We start from the raw sequence: 20,778 nt of genomic DNA, 5'->3' as shown, positions 1-20,778 counted from the left end.
TTTGTCTGCTCTATTTTGTACCATGTCCTTCCTCTTTTTCATCCGCACCACCGTTTCCCATCACCAATAGCCGAGCACGAGTGCCCGCAAAAAAATATCGTCCTAACTTCACCATGAATGTCGCCGCGTGACGCAAAAAAGGAGGGATGCAACACGAGGACTTCCAGGAGGTCACCCATCCTAGTACTACTCTCGCCCAAGCACGATTAACTTCGGAGTTCTGATGGGATCCGGTGCTTTAGTGCTGGTATGATCGCATCCGACATGTTATGCACTCATTTTCTCTTATGCTTGCTCCTCCCGCTCTTTGTCTGCTCTATTTTGTACCATGTCCATCCTCTTTTTCATCCGCACCACCGTTTCCCATCACCAATAGCCGAGCACGAGTGCCCGCAAAAAAATATCGTCCTAACTTCACCATGAATGTCGCCGCGTGACGCAAAAAAGGAGGGATGCAACACGAGGACTTCCCAGGAGGTCACCCATCCTAGTACTACTCTCGCCCAAGCACGCTTAACTTCGGAGTTCTAATAGGATCCGGTGCTTTAGTGCTGGTATGATCGCATCCGACATGTTATGCACTCATTTTCCCTTATGCTTGCTCCTCCCGCTCTTTGTCTGCTCTATTTTGTACCATGTCCATCCTCTTTTTCATCCGCACCACCGTTTCCCATCACCAATAGTCGAGCACGAGTGCCCGCAAAAAAATATCGTCCTAACTTCACCATGAATGTCGCCGCGTGACGCAAAAAAGGAGGGATGCAACACGAGGACTTCCTAGGAGGTCACCCATCCTAGTACTACTCTCGCCCAAGCACGCTTAACTTCGGAGTTCTGATGGGATCCGGTGCTTTAGTGCTGGTATGATCGCATCCGACATGTTATGCACTCATTTTCCCTTATGCTTGCTCCTCCCGCTCTTTGTCTGCTCTATTTGGTACCATGTCCATCCTCTTTTTCATCCGCACCACCGTTTCCCATCACCAATAGCCGAGCACGAGTGCCCGCAAATTATTATCGTCCTAACTTCACCATGAATGTCGCCGCGTGACGCAAAAAAGGAGGGATGCAACACGAGGACTTCCCAGGAGGTCACCCATCCTAGTACTACTCTCGCCCAAGCACGCTTAACTTCGGAGTTCTGATGGGATCCGGTGCTTTAGTGCTGGTATGATCGCATCCGATATGTTATGCACTCATTTTCCCTTATGCTTGCTCCTCCCGCTCTTTGTCTGCTCTATTTTGTACCATGTCCATCCTCTTTTTCATCCGCACCACCGTTTCACCTCACCACACGCCGAGCACGAGGGCCCGCAAAAAATATCGTCCTAACTTCACCATGAATGTCGCCGCGTGACGCAAAAAAGGAGGGATGCAACACGAGGACTTCCCAGGAGGTCACCCATCCTAGTACTACTCTCGCCCAAGCACGCTTAACTTCGGAGTTGTGAAGGGATCCGGTGCTTTAGTGCTGGTATGATCGCATCCGACATGTTATGCACTCATTTTCCCTTATGCTTGCTCCTCCCGCTCTTTGTCTGCTCTATTTTGTACCATGTCTATCCTCTTCTTCATCCGCACCACCGTTTCCCATCACCAATAGCCGAGCACGAGTGCCCGCAAAAAAATATCGTCCTAACTTCACCATGAATGTCGCCGCGTGACGCAAAAAAGGAGGGATGCAACACGAGGACTTCCTAGGAGGTCACCCATCCTAGTACTACTCTCGCCCAAGCACGCTTAACTTCGGAGTTCTGATGGGATCCGGTGCTTTAGTGCTGGTATGATCGCATCCGACATGTTATGCACTCATTTTCCCTTATGCTTGCTCCTCCCGCTCTTTGTCTGCTCTATTTTGTACCATGTCCATCCTCTTTTTCATCCGCACCACCGTTTCCCATCACCAATAGCCGAGCACGAGAGCCCGCAAAAAAATATCATCCTAACTTCACCATGAATGTCGCCGCGTGACGCAAAAAAGGAGGGATGCAACACGAGGACTTCCCAGGAGGTCACCCATCCTAGTACTACTCTCGCCCAAGCACGCTTAACTTCGGGGTTCTGATGGGATCCGGTGCTTTAGTGCTGGTATGATCGCATCCGACATGTTATGCACTCATTTTCCCTTATGCTTGCTCCTCCCGCTCTTTGTCTGCTCTATTTTGTACCATGTCCATCCTCTTTTTCATCCGCACCACCGTTTCCCATCACCAATAGCCGAGCACGAGTGCCCGCAAAAAAATATCGTCCTAACTTCACCATGAATGTCGCCGCGTGACGCAAAAAAGGAGGGATGCAACACGAGGACTTCCCAGGAGGTCACCCATCCTAGTACTACTCTCGCCCAAGCACGATTAACTTCGGAGTTCTGATGGGATCCGGTGCTTTAGTGCTGGTATGATCGCATCCGACATGTTATGCACTCATTTTCTCTTATGCTTGCTCCTCCCGCTCTTTGTCTGCTCTATTTTGTACCATGTCCATCCTCTTTTTCATCCGCACCACCGTTTCCCATCACCAATAGCCGAGCATGAGTGCCCGCAAAAAAATATCGTCCTAACTTCACCATGAATGTCGCCGCGTGACGCAAAAAAGGAGGGATGCAACACGAGGACTTCCCAGGAGGTCACCCATCCTAGTACTACTCTCGCCCAAGCACGATTAACTTCGGAGTTCTGATGGGATCCGGTGCTTTAGTGCTGGTATGATCGCATCCGACATGTTATGCACTCATTTTCTCTTATGCTTGCTCCTCCCGCTCTTTGTCAGATCTATTTTGTACCATGTCCATCCTCTTTTTCATCCGCACCACCGTTTCCCATCACCAATAGCCGAGCATGAGTGCCCGCAAAAAAATATCGTCCTAACTTCACCATGAATGTCGCCGCGTGACGCAAAAAAGGAGGGATGCAACACGAGGACTTCCCAGGAGGTCACCCATCCTAGTACTACTCTCACCCAAGCACGCTTAACTTCGGAGTTCTAATAGGATCCGGTGCTTTAGTGCTGGTATGATCGCATCCGACATGTTATGCACTCATTTTCCCTTATGCTTGCTCCTCCCGCTCTTTGTCTGCTCTATTTTGTACCATGTCCATCCTCTTTTTTATCCGCACCACCGTTTCCCATCACCAATAGTCGAGCACGAGTGCCCGCAAAAAAATATCGTCCTAACTTCACCATGAATGTCGCCGCGTGACGCAAAAAAGGAGGGATGCAACACGAGGACTTCCGAGGAGGTCACCCATCCTAGTACTACTCTCGCCCAAGCACGCTTAACTTCGGAGTTCTGATGGGATCCGGTGCTTTAGTGCTGGTATGATCGCATCCGACATGTTATGCACTCATTTTCCCTTATGCTTGCTCCTCCCGCTCTTTGTCTGCTCTATTTTGTACCATGTCCATCCTCTTTTTCATCCGCACCACCGTTTCTCATCACCAATAGCCGAGCACGAGTGCCCGCAAAAAAATATCGTCCTAACTTCACCATGAATGTCGCCGCGTGACGCAAAAAAGGAGGGATGCAACACGAGGACTTCCCAGGAGGTCACCCATCCTAGTACTACTCTCGCCCAAGCACGCTTAACTTCGGAGTTCTGATGGGATCCGGTGCTTTAGTGCTGGTATGATCGCATCCGATATGTTATGCACTCATTTTCCCTTATGCTTGCTCCTCCCGCTCTTTGTCTGCTCTATTTTGTACCATGTCCATCCTCTTTTTCATCCGCACCACCGTTTCCCATCACCAATAGCCGAGCACGAGTGCCCGCAAAAAAATATCGTCCTAACTTCACCATGAATGTCGCCGCGTGACGCAAAAAAGGAGGGATGCAACACGAGTACTTCCCAGGAGGTCACCCATCCTAGTACTACTCTCGCCCAAGCACGCTTAACTTCGGAGTTCTGATGGGATCCGGTGCTTTAGTGTTGGTATGATCGCATCCGACATGTTATGCACTCATTTTCCCTTATGCTTGCTCCTCCCGCTCTTTGTCTGCTCTATTTTGTACCATGTCCATCCTCTTTTTCATCCGCACCACCGTTTCCCATCACCAATAGCCGAGCACGAGAGCCCGCAAAAAAATATCATCCTAACTTCACCATGAATGTCGCCGCGTGACGCAAAAAAGGAGGAATGCAACACGAGGACTTCCCAGGAGGTCACCCATCCTAGTACTACTCTCGCCCAAGCACGCTTAACTTCGGAGTTCTGATGGGATCCGGTGCTTTAGTGCTGGTATGATCGCATCCGACATGTTATGCACTCATTTTCCCTTATGCTTGCTCCTCCCGCTCTTTGTTCCGCTTCTATTTTGTACCATGTCCATCCTCTTTTTCATCCGCACCACCGTTTCCCATCACCAATAGCCGAGCACGAGTGCCCGCAAAAAAATATCGTCCTAACTTCACCATGAATGTCGCCGCGTGACGCAAAAAAGGAGGGATGCAACACGAGGACTTCCTAGGAGGTCACCCATCCTAGTACTACTCTCGCCCAAGCACGCTTAACATCGGAGTTCTGATGGGATCCGGTGCTTTAGTGCTGGTATGATCGCATCCGACATGTTATGCACTCATTTTCCCTTATGCTTGCTCCTCCCGCTCTTTGTCTGCTCTATTTTGTACCATGTCCATCCTCTTTTTCATCCGCACCACCGTTTCCCGTCACCAATAGCCGAGCACGAGTGCCCGCAAAAAAATATCGTCCTAACTTCACCATGAATGTCGCCGCGTGACGCAAAAAAGGAGGGATGCAACACGAGGACTTCCAGCGAGGTCACCCATCCTAGTACTACTCTCGCCCAAGCACGCTTAACTTCGGAGTTCTGATGGGATCCGGTGCTTTAGTGCTAGTATGATCGCATCCAACATGTTATGCACTCATTTTCCCTTATGCTTGCTCCTCCCGCTCTTTGTCTGCTCTATTTTGTACCATGTCCATCCTCTTTTTCATCCGCACCACCGTTTCCCGTCACCAGTAGCCGAGCACGAGTGCCCGCAAAAAAATATCGTCCTAACTTCACCATGAATGTCGCCGCGTGACGCAAAAAAGGAGGGATGCAACACGAGGACTTCCCAGGAGGTCACCCATCCTAGTACTACTCTCGCCCAAGCACGCTTAACTTCGGAGTTTTGATGGGATCCGGTGCTTTAGTGCTGGTATGATCGCATCCGACATGTTATGCACTCATTTTCCCTTATGCTTGCTCCTCCCGCTCTTTGTCTGCTCTATTTTGTACCATGTCCATCCTCTTTTTCATCCGCACCACCGTTTCCCATCACCAATAGCCGAGCACGAGTGCCCGCAAAAAATATCGTCCTAACTTCACCATGAATGTCGCCGCGTGACGCAAAAAAGGAGGGATGCAACACGAGGACTTCCCAGGAGGTCACCCATCCTAGTACTACTCTCGCCCAAGCACGCTTAACTTCGGAGGTCTGATGGGAGCCGGTGCTTTAGTGCTGGTATGATCGCATCCGACATGTTATGCACTCATTTTCCCTTATGCTTGCTCCTCCCGCTCTTTGTCTGCTCTATTTTGTACCATGTCCATCCTCTTTTTCATCCGCACCACCGTTTCCCATCACCAATAGCCGAGCACGAGTGCCCGCAAAAAAATATCGTCCTAACTTCACCATGAATGTCGCCGCGTGACGCAAAAAAGGAGGGATGCAACACGAGGACTTCCCAGGAGGTCACCCATCCTAGTACTACTCTCGCCCAAGCACGCTTAACTTCGGAGTTCTGATGGGATCCGGTGCTTTAGTGCTGGTATGATCGCATCCGACATGTTATGCACTCATTTTCCCTTATGCTTGCTCCTCCCGCTCTTTGTCTCGCTTCTATTTTGTACCATGTCCATCCTCTTTTTCATCCGCACCACCGTTTCCCATCACCAATAGCCGAGCACGAGTGCCCGCAAAAAAATATCGTCCTAACTTCACCATGAATGTCGCCGCGTGACGCAAAAATGGAGGGATGCAACACGAGGACTTCCCAGGAGGTCACCCATCCTAGTACTACTCTCACCCAAGCACGCTTAACTTCGGAGTTCTGATGGGATCCGGTGCTTTAGTGCTGGTATGATCGCATCCGACATGTTATGCACTCATTTTCCCTTATGCTTGCTCCTCCCGCTCTTTGTCTGCTCTACTTTGTACCATGTCCATCCTCTTTTTCATCCGCACCACCGTTTCCCATCACCAATAGTCGAGCACGAGTGCCCGCAAAAAAATATCGTCCTAACTTCACCATGAATGTCGCCGCGTGACGCAAAAAAGGAGGGATGCAACACGAGGACTTCCCAGGAGGTCACCCATCCTAGTACTACTCTCGCCCAAGCACGCTTAACTTCGGAGTTCTGATGGGATCCGGTGCTTTAGTGCTGGTATGATCGCATCCGACATGTTATGCACTCATTTTCCCTTATGCTTGCTCCTCCCGCTCTTTGTCTTCTCTATTTTGTACCATGTCCATCCTCTTTTTCATCCGCACCACCGTTTCCCATCACCAATAGCCGAGCACGAGTGCCCGCAAAAAAATATCGTCCTAACTTCACCATGAATGTCGCCGCGTGACGCAAAAAAGGAGGGATGCAACACGAGGACTTCCCAGGAGGTCACCCATCCTAGTACTACTCTCGCCCAAGCACGCTTAACTTCGGAGTTCTGATGGGATCCGGTGCTTTAGTGCTGGTATGATCGCATCCGACATGTTATGCACTCATTTTCCCTTATGCTTGCTCCTCCCGCTCTTTGTCTGCTCTATTTTGTACCATGTCCATCCTCTTTTTCATCCGCACCACCGTTTCCCATCACCAATAGCCGAGCACGAGTGCCCGCAAAAAAATATCGTCCTAACTTCACCATGAATGTCGCCGCGTGACGCAAAAAAGGAGGGATGCAACACGAGGACTTCCCAGGAGGTTGATGCGTGTGGTTAGCACGTCCGTTGGGAACCCCAAGAGGAAGGTGTGATGCGCACAGCGGCAAGTTTCCCTCAGTAAGAAACCAAGGTTTAATCGGACCAGTAGGAGTCAAGAAGCACGTTGAAGGTTGATGGCGGCGAGATGTAGTGCGGCGCAACACCAGTGATTCCGGCGCCAACGTGGAACCTGCACAACACAACCAAAGTACTTTGCCCCAACGAAACAGTGAGGTTGTCAATCTCACCGGCTTGCTGTAACAAAGAGTTAACCGTATTGTGTGGAAGATGATTGTTTGCGTAAAACAAGTAGAACAAGTATTGCAGTAGATTGTATTTCAGTAAAGAGAATTGGACCGGGGTCCACAGTTCACTAGAGGTGTCTCTCCCATAAGACGAACAGCATGTTGGGTGAACAAATTACAGTTGGGCAATTGACAAATAAAGAGAGCATGACCATGCACATACATATCATGATGAGTATAGTGAGATTTAATTGGGCATTACGACAAAGTACATAGACCGCCATCCAACTGCATCTATGCCTAAAAAGTCCACCTTCAAAGTTATCATCCGAGCCCTCCGGTATTAAGTTGCAAGCAACAGACAATTGCATTAAGTATGGTGCGTAATGTAACTAGTGACTACATCCTTGAACATAGCACTAATGTTTTATCCCTAGTGGCAACAAGACAACACAACCTTAGAACTTTCTCACATCGTCCTGTGTCAATGCAGGCATGAACCCACTATCGAGCATAAGTACTCCCTCTTGGAGTTACAAGCATCTACTTGGCCAGAGCATCTACTAGTAACGGAGAGCATGCAAGATCATAAACAACACATAAGCATAACTTTGATAATCAACATAACAAGTATTATCTATTCATCGGATCCCAACAAACGCAACATATAGAATTACAGATAGATGATCTTGATCATGTTAGGCAGCTCACAAGATCCGACAATGATAGCACAATGGGGAGAAGACAACCATCTAGCTACTGCTATGGACTCATAGTCCAGGGGTAGACTACTCACACATCACACCGGAGGCGACCATGGCGGCGTAGAGTCCTCCGGGAGATGATTCCCCTCTCCGGCAGGGTGCCGGAGGCGATCTCCTGGATCCCCCGAGATGGGATCGGCGGCGGCGGCGTCTCAGTAAGGTTTTCTGTATCGTGGCTCTCCGTACTGGGGGTTTCGCGATGGAGGCTATTTGTAGGCGGAAGGGCAGGTCAAGAGGCGGCACGGGGCCCCACACCACAGGCCGCGCGGCCAAGGGGGCCGCGCCGCCCTATAGTTTGGCCCCTCCGTGGCCCCTCTTCGTCTCTCCTTCGGACTTCTGGAAGCTTCTTGAGAAAATAGGCCCCTGCGCTTTGATTTCGTCCATTTCCGAGAATATTTCCTTACTAGGATTTCTTACACCAAAAACAGCAGAAACAAAGAATCGGCACTTCGGCATCTTGTTAATAGGTTAGTTCCGTAAAATGCACGAATATGACATAAAGTGTGCATAAAACATGTAGATAACATCAATAATGTGGCATGGAACATAAGAAATTATCGATACGTCGAGACGTATCAGCATCCCTGCTTAGTTCTGCTTCGTCCCGAGCAGGTAAAACGATAACACGTATAATTTACGGAGTGACATGCCATCATAATCTTGATCATACTATTTGTAAAGCATATGTAGTGAATGCAGCGATCAAAACAATGTATATGACATGAGTAAACAAGTGAATCATATAGCAAAGACTTTTCATGAATAGCACTTCAAGACAAGCATCAATAAGTCTTGCATAAGAGTTAACTCATAAAGCAATAATTCAAAGTAAAGGCATTGAAACAACACAAAAGAAGATTAAGTTTCAGCGGTTGCTTTCAACTTGTAACATGTATATCTCTTGGATATTGTCAACATAGAGTAATATAATAAGTGCAATAAGCAAATATGTAGGAATCAATGCACAGTTCACACAAGTGTTTGCTTCTTGAGGTGGAGAGAAATAGGTGAACTGACTCAACATTGAAAGTAAAAGAATGGTCCTCCATAGAGGAAAAGCATCGATTGCTATATTTGTGCTAGAGCTTTGATTTTGAAAACATGAAACAATTTTGTCAACGGTAGTAATAAAGCATATGCATCATGTAAATTATATCTTATAAGTTGCAAGCCTCATGCATAGTGTACTAATAGTGCCCGCACCTTGTCCTAATTAGCTTGGACTACCGGATCATCACAATGCATTGTTTTTACCAAGTGTCACAAAGGGGTACCTCTATGCCGCCTGTACAAAGGTCTAAGGAGAAAGCTCGCATTGGATTTCTCGCTATTGATTATTCTTCAACTTAGACATCCATACCGGGACAACATAGACAACAGATAATGGACTCCTCTTTTATGCATAAGCATATAACAACAATTAATAATTTTCTCATTTGAGATTTGAGGATTGTTGTCCAAAACTGAAACTTCCACCATGGAGCATGGCTTTAGTTAGCGGCCCAATGTTCTTCTCTAACATATGCATGCTTAACCATATGGCGGTAGATCTCTCTTACTTCAGACAAGACGGACATGCATAGCAACTCACATGAAATTCAACAATGAATAGTTGATGGCGTCCCAAAGTGAACATGGTTATCGCACAACAAGCAACTTAATAAGAGATAAAGTGCATAATTACATATTCAATACCACAATAGTTTTTAAGCTATTTGTCCCATGAGCTATATATTGCAAAGGTGAATGATGGAATTTTAAAGGTAGCACTCAAGCAATTTACTTTGGAATGGCGGAAAATACCATGTAGTATAGGTAGGTATGGTGGACACAAATGGCATAGTGGTTGGCTCAAGTATTTTGGATGCATGAGAAGTATTCCCTCTCGATACAAGGTTTAGGCTAGCAAGGCTTATATGAAACAAACACAAGGATGAACCGGTGCAGCAAAACTCACATAAAAGACATATTGAAAACATTATAAGACTCTACACCGTCTTCCTTGTTGTTCAAACTCAATACTAGAAATTATCTAGACCTTAGAGAAACCAAATATGCAAACCAAATTTTAGCATGCTCTATGTATTTCTTCATTAATGGGTGCAAAGCATATGATGCAAGAGCTTAAACATGAGCACAACAATTGCCAAGTATCACATTACCCAAGACATTTATAGCAATTACTACATGTATCATTTTCCAAATCCAACCATATAACAATTTAACGAAGGAGAAACTTCGCCATGAATACTATGAGTAGAAACCAAGGACATACTTGTCCATATGCTACAGCGGAGCGTGTCTCTCTCCCATAAAGTGAATGCTAGGATCCATTTTATTCAAACAAAACAAAAAACAAAAACAAACCGACGCTCCAAGAAAAAGCACATAAGATGTGATGGAATAAAAATATAGTTTCAGGGGAGGAACCTGATAATGTTGTCGATGAAGAAGGGGATGCCTTGGGCATCCCCAAGCTTAGACGCTTGAGTCTTCTTGATATATGCAGGGGTGAACCACCGGGGCATCCCCAAGCTTAGAGCTTTCACTCTCCTTGATCATGTTGCATCATACTCCTCTCTTGATCCTTGAAAACTTCCTCCACACCAAACTCGAAACAACTCATTAGAGGGTTAGTGCACAATATAAATTGACATATTCAGAGGTGACACAATCATTCTTAACACTTCTGGACATTGCATAATGCTACTGGACATTAATGGATCAAAAAAATTCATCCAACATAGCAAAAGAGGCAATGCGAAATAAAAGGCAGAATCTGTCAAAACAGAACAGTTCGTATTGACGAATTTTAAAATGGCACCAGACTTGCTCAAATGAAAATGATCAAATTGAATGAAAGTTGCGTACATATCTGAGGATCATGCACGTAAATTGGCTTAATTTTCTGAGCTTCCTACAGGGAGGTGGACCCAGATTCGTGACAGCAAAGAAATCTGGAACTGTGCAGTAATCCAAATCTAGTACTTACTTTTCTATCAACGGCTTAACTTGGCACAACAAAACACAAAACTAAGATAAGAAGAGGTTGCTACAGTAGTAAACAACTTCCAAGACACAAAATAAAAACAAAGTACTGTAGGTAAAAACATGGGTTGTCTCCCATAAGCGCTTTTCTTTAACGCCTTTCAGCTAGGCGCAGAAAGTGTGTATCAAGTGCTATCAAGAGATGGTGCATCGTTATCATGAGCTCCCCCATCCATAGTGGTACTAAGGGCTTTGTCAATTTTAGGCCTATAATAATACTTCTTTGGTCTAGGCACTTTAGAGACATACATAAACTTTTGCTCCTTACCCACATAAGCTTTCTCCTTATATTTAAGAGAAGAAAATGTTGAACCCAAGGTTCCCATAGCTTTTTCAAGTTCGTCAATCCTATTGATTTGATCATCATGGACAGCATTAGTTCCTAGGACACTAATTCTTTCATCAATTCCTCCTAAGGATTTATCAAGTTCATCAGTTTTATCAAGTAATATTTCCAATTTAGCTTCAATACTTGGAAAATTTTTCTCTATGGTTTCCAATTTTTTCATAACATCTTCAAGAGAGATTTCAGTTTTAACTTTATCAACAGGGGGTATTCCAAATAAACTCTCAATAATGCAACTAGCTTCTAATGCAGGGGTACTTAAGAAGTTACCTCCTGCGAGACAATCAAGAACATGCCTATTTCAGCTAGAGATACCAACATAAAAATTCCCGAGTAAAATAGTGGTGGAGTGTTTCTTAGTGCATCTATTATGAGCATCACTAATTCTGTACCAAGCATCTCTCAAACATTCTCCCCCTCGTTGCTTAAACGTGCGAACTTCAACTTCAGGATTACTCATTTTAGCAATAGTAAATAAAGCAAACTAGATAAAGTAAATGCAAGTAAACTAATTTTTTTGTGTTTTTGATATAGCAAACAAGATAGCAAGTAAAGTAAAACTAGCAACTAATTTTTTTGTATTTTGATTTAGTGCAGCAAACAAAGTAGTAAATAAAACTAAGCAAGACAAAAACAAAGTAAAGAGATTGGGAAGTGGAGACTCCCCTTGCAGCGTGTCTTGATCTCCCCGGCAACGGCGCCAGAAATTTGCTTGATGCGTGTGGTTAGCACGTCCGTTGGGAACCCCAAGAGGAAGGTGTGATGCACACAGCGGCAAGTTTCCCTCAGTAAGAAACCAAGGTTTAATCGGACCAGTAGGAGTCAAGAAGCACGTTGAAGGTTGATGGCGGCGAGATGTAGTGCGGCGCAACACCAGTGATTCCGGCGCCAACGTGGAACCTGCACAACACAACCAAAGAACTTTGCCCCAACGAAACAGTGAGGTTGTCAATCTCACCAGCTTGCTGTAACAAAGAGTTAACCGTATTGTGTGGAAGATGATTGTTTGCAGAAAACAGTAGAACAAGTATTGCAGTAGATTGTATTTCAGTAAAGAGAATTGGACCGGGGTCCACAGTTCACTAGAGGTGTCTCTCCCATAAGACGAACAAAGATGTTGGGTGAACAAATTACAGTTGGGCAATTGACAAATAAAGAGAGCATGACCATGCACATACATATCATGATGAGTATAGTGAGATTTAATTGGGCATTACGACAAAGTACATAGACCGCCATCCAACTGCATCTATGCCTAAAAAGTCCACCTTCAGGTTATCATCCGAACCCCCTCCAGTATTAAGTTGCAAGCAATAGACAATTGCATTAAGTATGGTGCGTAATGTAACTAGTGACTACATCCTTGAACATAGCACTAATGTTTTATCCCTAGTGGCAACAGCACAACACAACCTTAGAACTTTCTCACATCGTCCTGTGTCAATGCAGGCATGAACCCACTATCGAGCATAAGTACTCCCTCTTGGAGTTCCAAGCATCTACTTGGCCAGAGCATCTACTAGTAACGGAGAGCATGCAAGATCATAAACAACACATAAGCATAACTTTGATAATCAACATAACAAGTATTCTCTATTCATCGGATCCCAACAAACGCAACATATAGAATTACAGATAGATGATCTTGATCATGTTAGGCAGCTCACAAGATCCGACAATGATAGCACAATGGGGAGAAGACAACCATCTAGCTACTGCTATGGACCCATAGTCCAGGAGTAGACTACTCACACATCACACCGGAGGCGACCATGGCGGCGTAGAGTCCTCCGGGAGATGATTCCCCTCTCCGGCAGGGTGCCGGAGGCGATCTCCTGGATCCCCCGAGATGGGATCGGCGGCGGCGGCGTCTCTGGAAGGTTTTCCGTATCGTGGCTCTCCGTACTGGGGGTTTCGTCACGGAGGCTATTTGTAGGCGGAAGGGCAGGTCAAGAGGCGGCACGGGGGCCCCACACCACAGGGCCGCGCGGCCAAGGGGGGCCGCGCCGCCCTATAGTGTGGCCCCTCCGTGGCCCCTCTTCGCTTCTCCTTCGGACTTCCGGAAGCTTCGTGAGAAAATAGGCCCCCGGGCTTTGATTTCGTCCAATTCCGAGAATATTTCCTTACTAGGATTTACGAAACCAAAAACAGCAGAAAACAAGAATCGGCACTTCGGCATCTTGTTAATAGGTTAGTTCCAGAAAATGCACGAATATGACATAAAGTGTGCATAAAACATGTAGATAACATCAATAATGTGGCATGGAACATAAGAAATTATCGATACGTCGGAGACGTACCAGAGGTCACCCATCCTAGTACTACTCTCGCCCAAGCACGCTTAACTTCGGAGTTCTGATGGGATCCGGTGCTTTAGTGCTGGTATGATCGCATCCGACATGTTATGCACTCATTTTCCCTTATGCTTGCTCCTCCCGCTCTTTGTCTGCTCTATTTTGTACCATGTCCATCCTCTTTTTCATCCGCACCACCGTTTCCCATCACCAATAGCCGAGCACGAGTGCCCGCAAAAAAATATCGTCCTAACTTCACCATGAATGTCGCCGCGTGACGCAAAAAAGGAGGGATGCAACACGAGGACTTCCCAGGAGGTCACCCATCCTAGTACTACTCTCGCCCAAGCACGCTTAACTTCGGAGTTCTGACGGGATCCGGTGCTTTAGTGCTGGTATGATCGCATCCGACATGTTATGCACTCATTTTCCCTTATGCTTGCTCCTCCCGCTCTGTGTGGTCTCTAGTTTGTACCATGTCCATCCTCTTTTTCATCCGCACCACCGTTTCCCATCACCAATAGCCGAGCACGAGTGCCCGCAAAAAATATCGTCCTAACTTCACCATGAATGTCGCCGCGTGACGCAAAAAAGGAGGGATGCAACACGAGGACTTCCCAGGAGGTCACCCATCCTAGTACTACTCTCGCCCAAGCACGCTTAACTTCGGAGTTCTGATGGGATCCGGTGCTTTAGTGCTGGTATGATCGCATCCGACATGTTATGCACTCATTTTCCCTTATGCTTGCTCCTCCCGCTCTTTGTCTCGCTTCTATTTTGTACCATGTCCATCCTCTTTTTCATCCGCACCACCGTTTCCCATCACCAATAGCCGAGCACGAGTGCCCGCAAAAAATATCGTCCTAACTTCACCATGAATGTCGCCGCGTGACGCAAAAAAGGAGGGATGCAACACGAGGACTTCCCAGGAGGTCACCCATCCTAGTACTACTCTCGCCCAAGCACGCTTAACTTCGGAGTTCTGATGGGATCCGGTGCTTTAGTGCTGGTATGATCGCATCCGACATGTTATGCACTCATTTTCCCTTATGCTTGCTCCTCCCGCTCTTTGTCCGCTTCTATTTTGTACCATGTCCATCCTCATTGCCATCCGCACCACCGTTTCCCATCACCAATAGCCGAGCACGAGTGCCCGCTCAAAAATATCGTCCTAACTTCACCATGAATGTCGCCGCGTGACGCAAAAAAGGAGGGATGCAACACGAGGACTTCCCAGGAGGTCACCCATCCTAGTACTACTCTCGCCCAAGCACGCTTAACTTCGGAGGGTAGATGGGATCCGGTGCGTTAGTGCTGGTATGAGCGCATCCGGCAGGGTATGCACTCATTTTCCCTTATGCTTGCTCCTCCCGCTCTTTGTCGGCTCTATTTTGGACCAGGTCCATCCGCGTTTTCATCCGCACCACCGTTTCCCATCACCAAGAGCCGAGCACGAGTGCCCTCTAAAAAATATCGTCCCTAGGTCTCGACTTCTGTCGCCGCGTGAGGCATAAATGGAGGGATGCAACACGAGGATTTCCCAGGAGGTCACCCATCCTAGTACTACTCTCGCCCAAGCACGCTTAACTTCGGAGTTCTGATGGGATCCGGTGCTTTAGTGCTGGTATGATCGCATCCGACATGTTATGCACTCATTTTCCCTTATGCTTGCTCCTCCCGCTCTTTGTCTGCTCTATTTTGTACCATGTCCATCCTCTTTTCCATCCGCACCACCGTTTCCCATCACCAATAGCCGAGCACGAGTGCCCGCAAAAAAATATCGTCCTAACTTCACCATGAATGTCGCCGCGTGACGCAAAAAAGGAGGGATGCAACACGAGGACTTCCCAGGAGGTCACCCATCCTAGTACTACTCTCGCCCAAGCACGCTTAACTTCGGAGTTCTGATGGGATCCGGTGCTTTAGACCCCGTAGGATCCCAACCGACATGGTATGCACTCATTTTCCCTTATGCTTGCTCCTCCCGCTCTTTGTCTGCTCTATTTTGTACCATGTCCATCCTCTTTTTCATCCGCACCACCGTTTCCCATCACCAATAGCTGAGCACGAGTGCCCGCAAAAAAATATCGTCCTAACTTCACCATGAATGTCGCCGCGTGACGCAAAAAAGGAGGGATGCAACACGAGGACTTCCCAGGAGGTCACCCATCCTAGTACTACTCTCGCCCAAGCACGCTTAACTTCGGAGTTCGATGGGATCCGGTGCTTTAGTGCCGGTATGATCGCATCCGACATGTTATGCACTCATTTTCCCTTATGCTTGCTCCTCCCGCTCTTGGTCCGCTTTTATTTTGTCCCATGTCCATCCTCTTTTTCATCCGCACCACCGTTTCCCATCACCAATAGCCGAGCACGAGTGCCCGCAAAAAATATCGTCCTAACTTCACCATGAATGTCGCCGCGTGACGCAAAAAAGGAGGGATGCAACACGAGGACTTCCCAGGAGGTCACCCATCCTAGTACTACTCTCGCCCAAGCACGCTTAACTTCGGAGTTCGATGGGATCCGGTGCTTTAGTGCTGGTATGATCGCATCCGACATGTTATGCACTCATTTTCCCTTATGCTTGCTCCTCCCGCTCTTTGTCCGCTTCTATTTTGTACCATGTCCATCCTCTTTTCCATCCGCACCACCGTTTCCCATCACCAATAGCCGAGCACGAGTGCCCGCAAAAAATTATAGAACTAACTTCACCATGAATGTCGCCGCGTGACGCAAAAAAGGAGGGATGCAACACGAGGACTTCCCAGGTCAACCATCCTAGTACTACTCTCGCCCAAGCACGCTTAACTTCGGAGTTCGATGGGATCCGGTGCTTTAGTGCTGGTATGATCGCATCCGACATGTTATGCACTCATTTTCCCTTATGCTTGCTCCTCCCGCTCTTTGTCTGCTCTATTTTGTACCATGTCCATCCTCTTTTTCATCCGCACCACCGTTTCCCATCACCAATAGCCGAGCACGAGTGCCCGCAAAAAAATATCGTCCTAACTTCACCATGAATGTCGCCGCGTGACGCAAAAAAGGAGGGATGCAACACGAGGATTTCCCAGGAGGTCACCCATCCTAGTACTACTCTCGCCCAAGCACGCTTAACTTCGGAGTTCTGATGGGATCCGGTGCTTTAGTGCTGGTATGATCGCATCCGACATGTTATGCACTCATTTTCCCTTATGCTTGCTCCTCCCGCTCTTTGTCTGCTCTATTTTGTACCATGTCCATCCTCTTTTCCATCCGCACCACCGTTTCCCATCACCAATAGCCGAGCACGAGTGCCCGCAAAAAAATATCGTCCTAACTTCACCATGAATGTCGCCGCGTGACGCAAAAAAGGAGGGATGCAACACGAGGACTTCCCAGGAGGTCACCCATCCTAGTACTACTCTCGCCCAAGCACGCTTAACTTCGGAGTTCGATGGGATCCGGTGCTTTAGTGCCGGTATGATCGCATCCGACATGTTATGCACTCATTTTCCCTTATGCTTGCTCCTCCCGCTCTTTGTCCGCTTCTATTTTGTACCATGTCCATCCTCCTTTTCATCCGCACCACCGTTTCCCATCACCAATAGCCGAGCACGAGTGCCCGCAAAAAAATATCGTCCTAACTTCACCATGAATGTCGCCGCGTGACGCAAAAAAGGAGGGATGCAACACGAGGACTTCCCAGGAGGTCACCCATCCTAGTACTACTCTCGCCCAAGCACGCTTAACTTCGGAGTTCTGATGGGATCCGGTGCTTTAGTGAGGGTATGATCGCATCCGACATGTTATGCACTCATTTTCCCTTATGCTTGCTCCTCCCGCTCTTTGTCCGCTTCTATTTTGTACCATGTCCATCCTCTTTTTCATCCGCACCACCGTTTCCCATCACCAATAGCCGAGCACGATAGACCGACAAAAAATAACGTCCTAACTTCACCATGAATGTCGCCGCGTGACGCAAAAAAGGAGGGATGCAACACGAGGACTTCCCAGAGGTCACCCATCCTAGTACTACTCTCGCCCAAGCACGCTTAACTTCGGAGTTCGATGGGATCCGGTGCTTTAGTGCCGGTATGATCGCATCCGACATGTTATGCACTCATTTTCCCTTATGCTTGCTCCTCCCGCTCTTTGTCCGCTTCTATTTTGTACCATGTCCATCCTCTTTTTCATCCGCACCACCGTTTCCCATCACCAATAGCCGAGCACGAGTACCCGCAAAAAATATCGTCCTAACTTCACCATGAATGTCGCCGCGTGACGCAAAAAAGGAGGGATGCAACACGAGGACTTCCCAGGAGGTCACCCATCCTAGTACTACTCTCGCCCAAGCACGCTTAACTTCGGAGTTCTGATGGGATCCGGTGCTTTAGTGCTGGTATGATCGCATCCGACATGTTATGCACTCATTTTCCCTTATGCTTGCTCCTCCCGCTCTTTGTCCGCTTCTATTTTGTACCATGTCCATCCTCTTTTTCATCCGCACCACCGTTTCCCATCACCAACAGCCGACCACGGGGGGGCCGGGAAATATAGAGACATAACTTCACGATGAATGTCGCCGCGTGGCGCAAATAAGGAGGGCTGCCACACGAGGACTTCCCATGAGGTCACCCATCCTAGTACTACTCTCTCCCAAGCACGCTTAACTTCGGAGTTCTGATGGGATCCGGTGCTTTAGTGCTGGTATGATCGCATCCGACATGTTATGCACTCATTTTCCCTTATGCTTGCTCCTCCCGCTCTTTGTCTTCTCTATTTTGTACCATGTCCATCCTCTTTTTCATCCGCACCACCGTTTCCCATCACCAATAGCCGAGCACGAGTGCCCGCAAAAAAATATCGTCCTAACTTCACCATGAATGTCGCCGCGTGACGCAAAAAAGGAGGGATGCAACACGAGGACTTCCTGTGAGGTCACCCATCCTAGTACTACTCTCGCCCAAGCACGCTTAACTTCGGAGTTCGATGGGATCCGGTGCTTTAGTGCCGGTATGATCGCATCCGACATGTTATGCACTCATTTTCCCTTATGCTTGCTCCTCCCGCTCTTTGTCTCGCTTCTATTTTGTACCATGTCCATCCTCTTTTTCATCCGCACCACCGTTTCCCATCACCAATAGCCGAGCACGAGTGCCCGCAAAAAAATATCGTCCTAACTTCACCATGAATGTCGCCGCGTGACGCAAAAAAGGAGGGATGCAACACGAGGACTTCCCAGAGGTCACCCATCCTAGTACTACTCTCGCCCAAGCACGCTTAACTTCGGAGTTCGATGGGATCCGGTGCTTTAGTGCCGGTATGATCGCATCCGACATGTTATGCACTCATTTTCCCTTATGCTTGCTCCTCCCGCTCTTTGTCCGCTCTATTTTGTACCATGTCCATCCTCTTTTTCATCCGCACCACCGTTTCCCATCACCAATAGCCGAGCACGAGTGCCCGCAAAAAAATATCGTCCTAACTTCACCATGAATGTCGCCGCGTGACGCAAAAAAGGAGGGATGCAACACGAGGACTTCCCAGGAGGTCACCCATCCTAGTACTACTCTCGCCCAAGCACGCTTAACTTCGTAGTTCTGATGGGATCCGGTGCTTTAGTGCTGGTATGATCGCATCCGACATGTTATGCACTCATTTTCCCTTATGCTTGCTCCTCCCGCTCTTTGTCTGCTCTATTTTGTACCATGTCCATCCTCTTTTTCATCCGCACCACCGTTTCCCATCACCAATAGCCGAGCACGAGTGCCCGCAAAAAAATATCGTCCTAACTTCACCATGAATGTCGCCGCGTGACGCAAAAAAGGAGGGATGCAACACGAGGACTTCCTGTGAGGTCACCCATCCTAGTACTACTCTCGCCCAAGCACGCTTAACTTCGGAGTTACGATGGGATCCGGTGCTTTAGTGCCGGTATGATCGCATCCGACATGTTATGCACTCATTTTCCCTTATGCTTGCTCCTCCCGCTCTTTGTCTCGCTCTATTTTGTACCATGTCCATCCTCTTTTTCATCCGCACCACCGTTTCCCATCACCAATAGCCGAGCACGAGTGCCCGCAAAAAAATATCGTCCTAACTTCACCATGAATGTCGCCGCGTGACGCAAAAAAGGAGGGATGCAACACGAGGACTTCCCAGAGGTCACCCATCCTAGTACTACTCTCGCCCAAGCACGCTTAACTTCGGAGTTCGATGGGATCCGGTGCTTTAGTGCTGGTATGATCGCATCCGACATGTTATGCACTCATTTTCCCTTATGCTTGCTCCTCCCGCTCTTTGTCCGCTTCTATTTTGTACCATGTCCATCCTCTTTTTCATCCGCACCACCGTTTCCCATCACCAATAGCCGAGCACGAGTGCCCGCAAAAAAATATCGTCCTAACTTCACCATGAATGTCGCCGCGTGACGCAAAAAAGGAGGGATGCAACACGAGGACTTCCCAGAGGTCACCCATCCTAGTACTACTCTCGCCCAAGCACGCTTAACTTCGGAGTTCGATGGGATCCGGTGCTTTAGTGCCGGTATGATCGCATCCGACATGTTATGCACTCATTTTCCCTTATGCTTGCTCCTCCCGCTCTTTGTCCGCTTCTATTTTGTACCATGTCCATCCTCTTTTTCATCCGCACCACCGTTCCCCATCACCAATAGCCGAGCACGAGTGCCTGCAAAAATATCGTCCTAACTTCACCATGAATGTCGCCGCGTGACGCAAAAAAGGAGGGATGCAACACGAGGACTTCCCAGGAGGTCACCCATCCTAGTACTACTCTCGCCCAAGCACGCTTAACTTCGGAGTTCGATGGGATCCGGTGCTTTAGTGCCGGTATGATCGCATCCGACATGTTATGCACTCATTTTCCCTTATGCTTGCTCCTCCCGCTCTTTGTCTCGCTTCTATTTTGTACCATGTCCATCCTCTTTTTCATCCGCACCACCGTTTCCCATCACCAATAGCCGAGCACGAGTGCCCGCAAAAAATATCGTCCTAACTTCACCATGAATGTCGCCGCGTGACGCAAAAAAGGAGGGATGCAACACGAGGACTTCCCAGAGGTCACCCATCCTAGTACTACTCGCCCAAGCACGCTTAACTTCGGAGTTCGATGGGATCCGGTGCTTTAGTGCCGGTATGATCGCATCCGACAT

General features: G+C 47.8%; 45 non-coding genes and 1 pseudogene across 45 annotated transcripts; all 46 read right to left on the bottom strand.

Annotated features, from left to right (window-relative positions):
* Positions 1–143: 143 nt before the first annotated feature.
* LOC139836439 (5S ribosomal RNA) lies at positions 144–261 on the bottom strand. The gene has a single exon (XR_011753142.1). It is a non-coding gene; the product is annotated as a 5S ribosomal RNA (ribosomal RNA).
* Positions 262–449: 188 nt separating this feature from the next.
* Positions 450–568, bottom strand: LOC139836255 (5S ribosomal RNA). Its single transcript, XR_011752953.1, has one exon. It is a non-coding gene; the product is annotated as a 5S ribosomal RNA (ribosomal RNA).
* A 188-nt stretch (positions 569–756) lies between these two features.
* On the bottom strand, positions 757–875 carry LOC139837366 (5S ribosomal RNA). Its single transcript, XR_011753858.1, has one exon. It is a non-coding gene; the product is annotated as a 5S ribosomal RNA (ribosomal RNA).
* Positions 876–1,063: 188 nt separating this feature from the next.
* On the bottom strand, positions 1,064–1,182 carry LOC139836970 (5S ribosomal RNA). Its single transcript, XR_011753689.1, has one exon. It is a non-coding gene; the product is annotated as a 5S ribosomal RNA (ribosomal RNA).
* Positions 1,183–1,369: 187 nt separating this feature from the next.
* On the bottom strand, positions 1,370–1,488 carry LOC139836501 (5S ribosomal RNA). The gene has a single exon (XR_011753205.1). It is a non-coding gene; the product is annotated as a 5S ribosomal RNA (ribosomal RNA).
* A 188-nt stretch (positions 1,489–1,676) lies between these two features.
* LOC139837365 (5S ribosomal RNA) lies at positions 1,677–1,795 on the bottom strand. Its single transcript, XR_011753857.1, has one exon. It is a non-coding gene; the product is annotated as a 5S ribosomal RNA (ribosomal RNA).
* Positions 1,796–1,983: 188 nt separating this feature from the next.
* On the bottom strand, positions 1,984–2,102 carry LOC139836261 (5S ribosomal RNA). Its single transcript, XR_011752959.1, has one exon. It is a non-coding gene; the product is annotated as a 5S ribosomal RNA (ribosomal RNA).
* A 188-nt stretch (positions 2,103–2,290) lies between these two features.
* LOC139837395 (5S ribosomal RNA) lies at positions 2,291–2,409 on the bottom strand. The gene has a single exon (XR_011753888.1). It is a non-coding gene; the product is annotated as a 5S ribosomal RNA (ribosomal RNA).
* A 188-nt stretch (positions 2,410–2,597) lies between these two features.
* On the bottom strand, positions 2,598–2,716 carry LOC139837394 (5S ribosomal RNA). The gene has a single exon (XR_011753887.1). It is a non-coding gene; the product is annotated as a 5S ribosomal RNA (ribosomal RNA).
* A 188-nt stretch (positions 2,717–2,904) lies between these two features.
* On the bottom strand, positions 2,905–3,023 carry LOC139836417 (5S ribosomal RNA). Its single transcript, XR_011753119.1, has one exon. It is a non-coding gene; the product is annotated as a 5S ribosomal RNA (ribosomal RNA).
* A 188-nt stretch (positions 3,024–3,211) lies between these two features.
* On the bottom strand, positions 3,212–3,330 carry LOC139837406 (5S ribosomal RNA). The gene has a single exon (XR_011753899.1). It is a non-coding gene; the product is annotated as a 5S ribosomal RNA (ribosomal RNA).
* A 188-nt stretch (positions 3,331–3,518) lies between these two features.
* Positions 3,519–3,637, bottom strand: LOC139836961 (5S ribosomal RNA). The gene has a single exon (XR_011753686.1). It is a non-coding gene; the product is annotated as a 5S ribosomal RNA (ribosomal RNA).
* Positions 3,638–3,825: 188 nt separating this feature from the next.
* LOC139836344 (5S ribosomal RNA) lies at positions 3,826–3,944 on the bottom strand. The gene has a single exon (XR_011753042.1). It is a non-coding gene; the product is annotated as a 5S ribosomal RNA (ribosomal RNA).
* A 188-nt stretch (positions 3,945–4,132) lies between these two features.
* Positions 4,133–4,251, bottom strand: LOC139837305 (5S ribosomal RNA). The gene has a single exon (XR_011753796.1). It is a non-coding gene; the product is annotated as a 5S ribosomal RNA (ribosomal RNA).
* Positions 4,252–4,441: 190 nt separating this feature from the next.
* Positions 4,442–4,560, bottom strand: LOC139836288 (5S ribosomal RNA). Its single transcript, XR_011752986.1, has one exon. It is a non-coding gene; the product is annotated as a 5S ribosomal RNA (ribosomal RNA).
* A 188-nt stretch (positions 4,561–4,748) lies between these two features.
* LOC139836399 (5S ribosomal RNA) lies at positions 4,749–4,867 on the bottom strand. Its single transcript, XR_011753098.1, has one exon. It is a non-coding gene; the product is annotated as a 5S ribosomal RNA (ribosomal RNA).
* A 188-nt stretch (positions 4,868–5,055) lies between these two features.
* Positions 5,056–5,174, bottom strand: LOC139836260 (5S ribosomal RNA). The gene has a single exon (XR_011752958.1). It is a non-coding gene; the product is annotated as a 5S ribosomal RNA (ribosomal RNA).
* A 187-nt stretch (positions 5,175–5,361) lies between these two features.
* LOC139836416 (5S ribosomal RNA) lies at positions 5,362–5,480 on the bottom strand. Its single transcript, XR_011753118.1, has one exon. It is a non-coding gene; the product is annotated as a 5S ribosomal RNA (ribosomal RNA).
* A 188-nt stretch (positions 5,481–5,668) lies between these two features.
* LOC139836958 (5S ribosomal RNA) lies at positions 5,669–5,787 on the bottom strand. Its single transcript, XR_011753682.1, has one exon. It is a non-coding gene; the product is annotated as a 5S ribosomal RNA (ribosomal RNA).
* Positions 5,788–5,977: 190 nt separating this feature from the next.
* LOC139837411 (5S ribosomal RNA) lies at positions 5,978–6,096 on the bottom strand. The gene has a single exon (XR_011753904.1). It is a non-coding gene; the product is annotated as a 5S ribosomal RNA (ribosomal RNA).
* Positions 6,097–6,284: 188 nt separating this feature from the next.
* Positions 6,285–6,403, bottom strand: LOC139836952 (5S ribosomal RNA). The gene has a single exon (XR_011753675.1). It is a non-coding gene; the product is annotated as a 5S ribosomal RNA (ribosomal RNA).
* A 188-nt stretch (positions 6,404–6,591) lies between these two features.
* Positions 6,592–6,710, bottom strand: LOC139836947 (5S ribosomal RNA). The gene has a single exon (XR_011753670.1). It is a non-coding gene; the product is annotated as a 5S ribosomal RNA (ribosomal RNA).
* A 6,898-nt stretch (positions 6,711–13,608) lies between these two features.
* Positions 13,609–13,724, bottom strand: LOC139837090 (5S ribosomal RNA; annotated as a pseudogene).
* Positions 13,725–13,912: 188 nt separating this feature from the next.
* On the bottom strand, positions 13,913–14,031 carry LOC139837327 (5S ribosomal RNA). Its single transcript, XR_011753819.1, has one exon. It is a non-coding gene; the product is annotated as a 5S ribosomal RNA (ribosomal RNA).
* A 187-nt stretch (positions 14,032–14,218) lies between these two features.
* On the bottom strand, positions 14,219–14,337 carry LOC139836942 (5S ribosomal RNA). Its single transcript, XR_011753664.1, has one exon. It is a non-coding gene; the product is annotated as a 5S ribosomal RNA (ribosomal RNA).
* Positions 14,338–14,526: 189 nt separating this feature from the next.
* LOC139836936 (5S ribosomal RNA) lies at positions 14,527–14,645 on the bottom strand. The gene has a single exon (XR_011753658.1). It is a non-coding gene; the product is annotated as a 5S ribosomal RNA (ribosomal RNA).
* Positions 14,646–14,834: 189 nt separating this feature from the next.
* Positions 14,835–14,953, bottom strand: LOC139836702 (5S ribosomal RNA). Its single transcript, XR_011753414.1, has one exon. It is a non-coding gene; the product is annotated as a 5S ribosomal RNA (ribosomal RNA).
* Positions 14,954–15,141: 188 nt separating this feature from the next.
* LOC139837303 (5S ribosomal RNA) lies at positions 15,142–15,260 on the bottom strand. Its single transcript, XR_011753794.1, has one exon. It is a non-coding gene; the product is annotated as a 5S ribosomal RNA (ribosomal RNA).
* A 188-nt stretch (positions 15,261–15,448) lies between these two features.
* LOC139836830 (5S ribosomal RNA) lies at positions 15,449–15,567 on the bottom strand. Its single transcript, XR_011753546.1, has one exon. It is a non-coding gene; the product is annotated as a 5S ribosomal RNA (ribosomal RNA).
* A 188-nt stretch (positions 15,568–15,755) lies between these two features.
* LOC139836380 (5S ribosomal RNA) lies at positions 15,756–15,873 on the bottom strand. The gene has a single exon (XR_011753078.1). It is a non-coding gene; the product is annotated as a 5S ribosomal RNA (ribosomal RNA).
* A 188-nt stretch (positions 15,874–16,061) lies between these two features.
* Positions 16,062–16,179, bottom strand: LOC139836333 (5S ribosomal RNA). Its single transcript, XR_011753031.1, has one exon. It is a non-coding gene; the product is annotated as a 5S ribosomal RNA (ribosomal RNA).
* Positions 16,180–16,368: 189 nt separating this feature from the next.
* Positions 16,369–16,483, bottom strand: LOC139836767 (5S ribosomal RNA). The gene has a single exon (XR_011753479.1). It is a non-coding gene; the product is annotated as a 5S ribosomal RNA (ribosomal RNA).
* A 188-nt stretch (positions 16,484–16,671) lies between these two features.
* On the bottom strand, positions 16,672–16,790 carry LOC139837302 (5S ribosomal RNA). The gene has a single exon (XR_011753793.1). It is a non-coding gene; the product is annotated as a 5S ribosomal RNA (ribosomal RNA).
* Positions 16,791–16,978: 188 nt separating this feature from the next.
* On the bottom strand, positions 16,979–17,096 carry LOC139836379 (5S ribosomal RNA). Its single transcript, XR_011753077.1, has one exon. It is a non-coding gene; the product is annotated as a 5S ribosomal RNA (ribosomal RNA).
* A 189-nt stretch (positions 17,097–17,285) lies between these two features.
* Positions 17,286–17,404, bottom strand: LOC139836389 (5S ribosomal RNA). Its single transcript, XR_011753087.1, has one exon. It is a non-coding gene; the product is annotated as a 5S ribosomal RNA (ribosomal RNA).
* A 189-nt stretch (positions 17,405–17,593) lies between these two features.
* LOC139836636 (5S ribosomal RNA) lies at positions 17,594–17,710 on the bottom strand. Its single transcript, XR_011753341.1, has one exon. It is a non-coding gene; the product is annotated as a 5S ribosomal RNA (ribosomal RNA).
* A 188-nt stretch (positions 17,711–17,898) lies between these two features.
* On the bottom strand, positions 17,899–18,017 carry LOC139836928 (5S ribosomal RNA). The gene has a single exon (XR_011753650.1). It is a non-coding gene; the product is annotated as a 5S ribosomal RNA (ribosomal RNA).
* A 189-nt stretch (positions 18,018–18,206) lies between these two features.
* Positions 18,207–18,325, bottom strand: LOC139836665 (5S ribosomal RNA). Its single transcript, XR_011753373.1, has one exon. It is a non-coding gene; the product is annotated as a 5S ribosomal RNA (ribosomal RNA).
* Positions 18,326–18,513: 188 nt separating this feature from the next.
* Positions 18,514–18,631, bottom strand: LOC139836520 (5S ribosomal RNA). The gene has a single exon (XR_011753224.1). It is a non-coding gene; the product is annotated as a 5S ribosomal RNA (ribosomal RNA).
* A 190-nt stretch (positions 18,632–18,821) lies between these two features.
* LOC139836635 (5S ribosomal RNA) lies at positions 18,822–18,938 on the bottom strand. The gene has a single exon (XR_011753340.1). It is a non-coding gene; the product is annotated as a 5S ribosomal RNA (ribosomal RNA).
* Positions 18,939–19,126: 188 nt separating this feature from the next.
* LOC139836337 (5S ribosomal RNA) lies at positions 19,127–19,245 on the bottom strand. The gene has a single exon (XR_011753035.1). It is a non-coding gene; the product is annotated as a 5S ribosomal RNA (ribosomal RNA).
* A 188-nt stretch (positions 19,246–19,433) lies between these two features.
* LOC139836672 (5S ribosomal RNA) lies at positions 19,434–19,552 on the bottom strand. Its single transcript, XR_011753382.1, has one exon. It is a non-coding gene; the product is annotated as a 5S ribosomal RNA (ribosomal RNA).
* Positions 19,553–19,741: 189 nt separating this feature from the next.
* Positions 19,742–19,858, bottom strand: LOC139836594 (5S ribosomal RNA). The gene has a single exon (XR_011753298.1). It is a non-coding gene; the product is annotated as a 5S ribosomal RNA (ribosomal RNA).
* Positions 19,859–20,047: 189 nt separating this feature from the next.
* Positions 20,048–20,164, bottom strand: LOC139836634 (5S ribosomal RNA). The gene has a single exon (XR_011753339.1). It is a non-coding gene; the product is annotated as a 5S ribosomal RNA (ribosomal RNA).
* Positions 20,165–20,351: 187 nt separating this feature from the next.
* LOC139836378 (5S ribosomal RNA) lies at positions 20,352–20,469 on the bottom strand. The gene has a single exon (XR_011753076.1). It is a non-coding gene; the product is annotated as a 5S ribosomal RNA (ribosomal RNA).
* A 189-nt stretch (positions 20,470–20,658) lies between these two features.
* On the bottom strand, positions 20,659–20,773 carry LOC139836816 (5S ribosomal RNA). Its single transcript, XR_011753532.1, has one exon. It is a non-coding gene; the product is annotated as a 5S ribosomal RNA (ribosomal RNA).
* Between the last annotated feature and the right edge of the window lie 5 nt (positions 20,774–20,778).

This window comes from Lolium perenne, chromosome 2 (assembly GCF_019359855.2).
Source record: "Lolium perenne isolate Kyuss_39 chromosome 2, Kyuss_2.0, whole genome shotgun sequence".
NCBI classification, from domain to species: domain Eukaryota; kingdom Viridiplantae; phylum Streptophyta; class Magnoliopsida; order Poales; family Poaceae; genus Lolium; species Lolium perenne.
The sequence above is the reverse complement of the archived record's forward strand: the minus strand, read 5'-3'. Positions and strand labels throughout refer to the sequence as shown.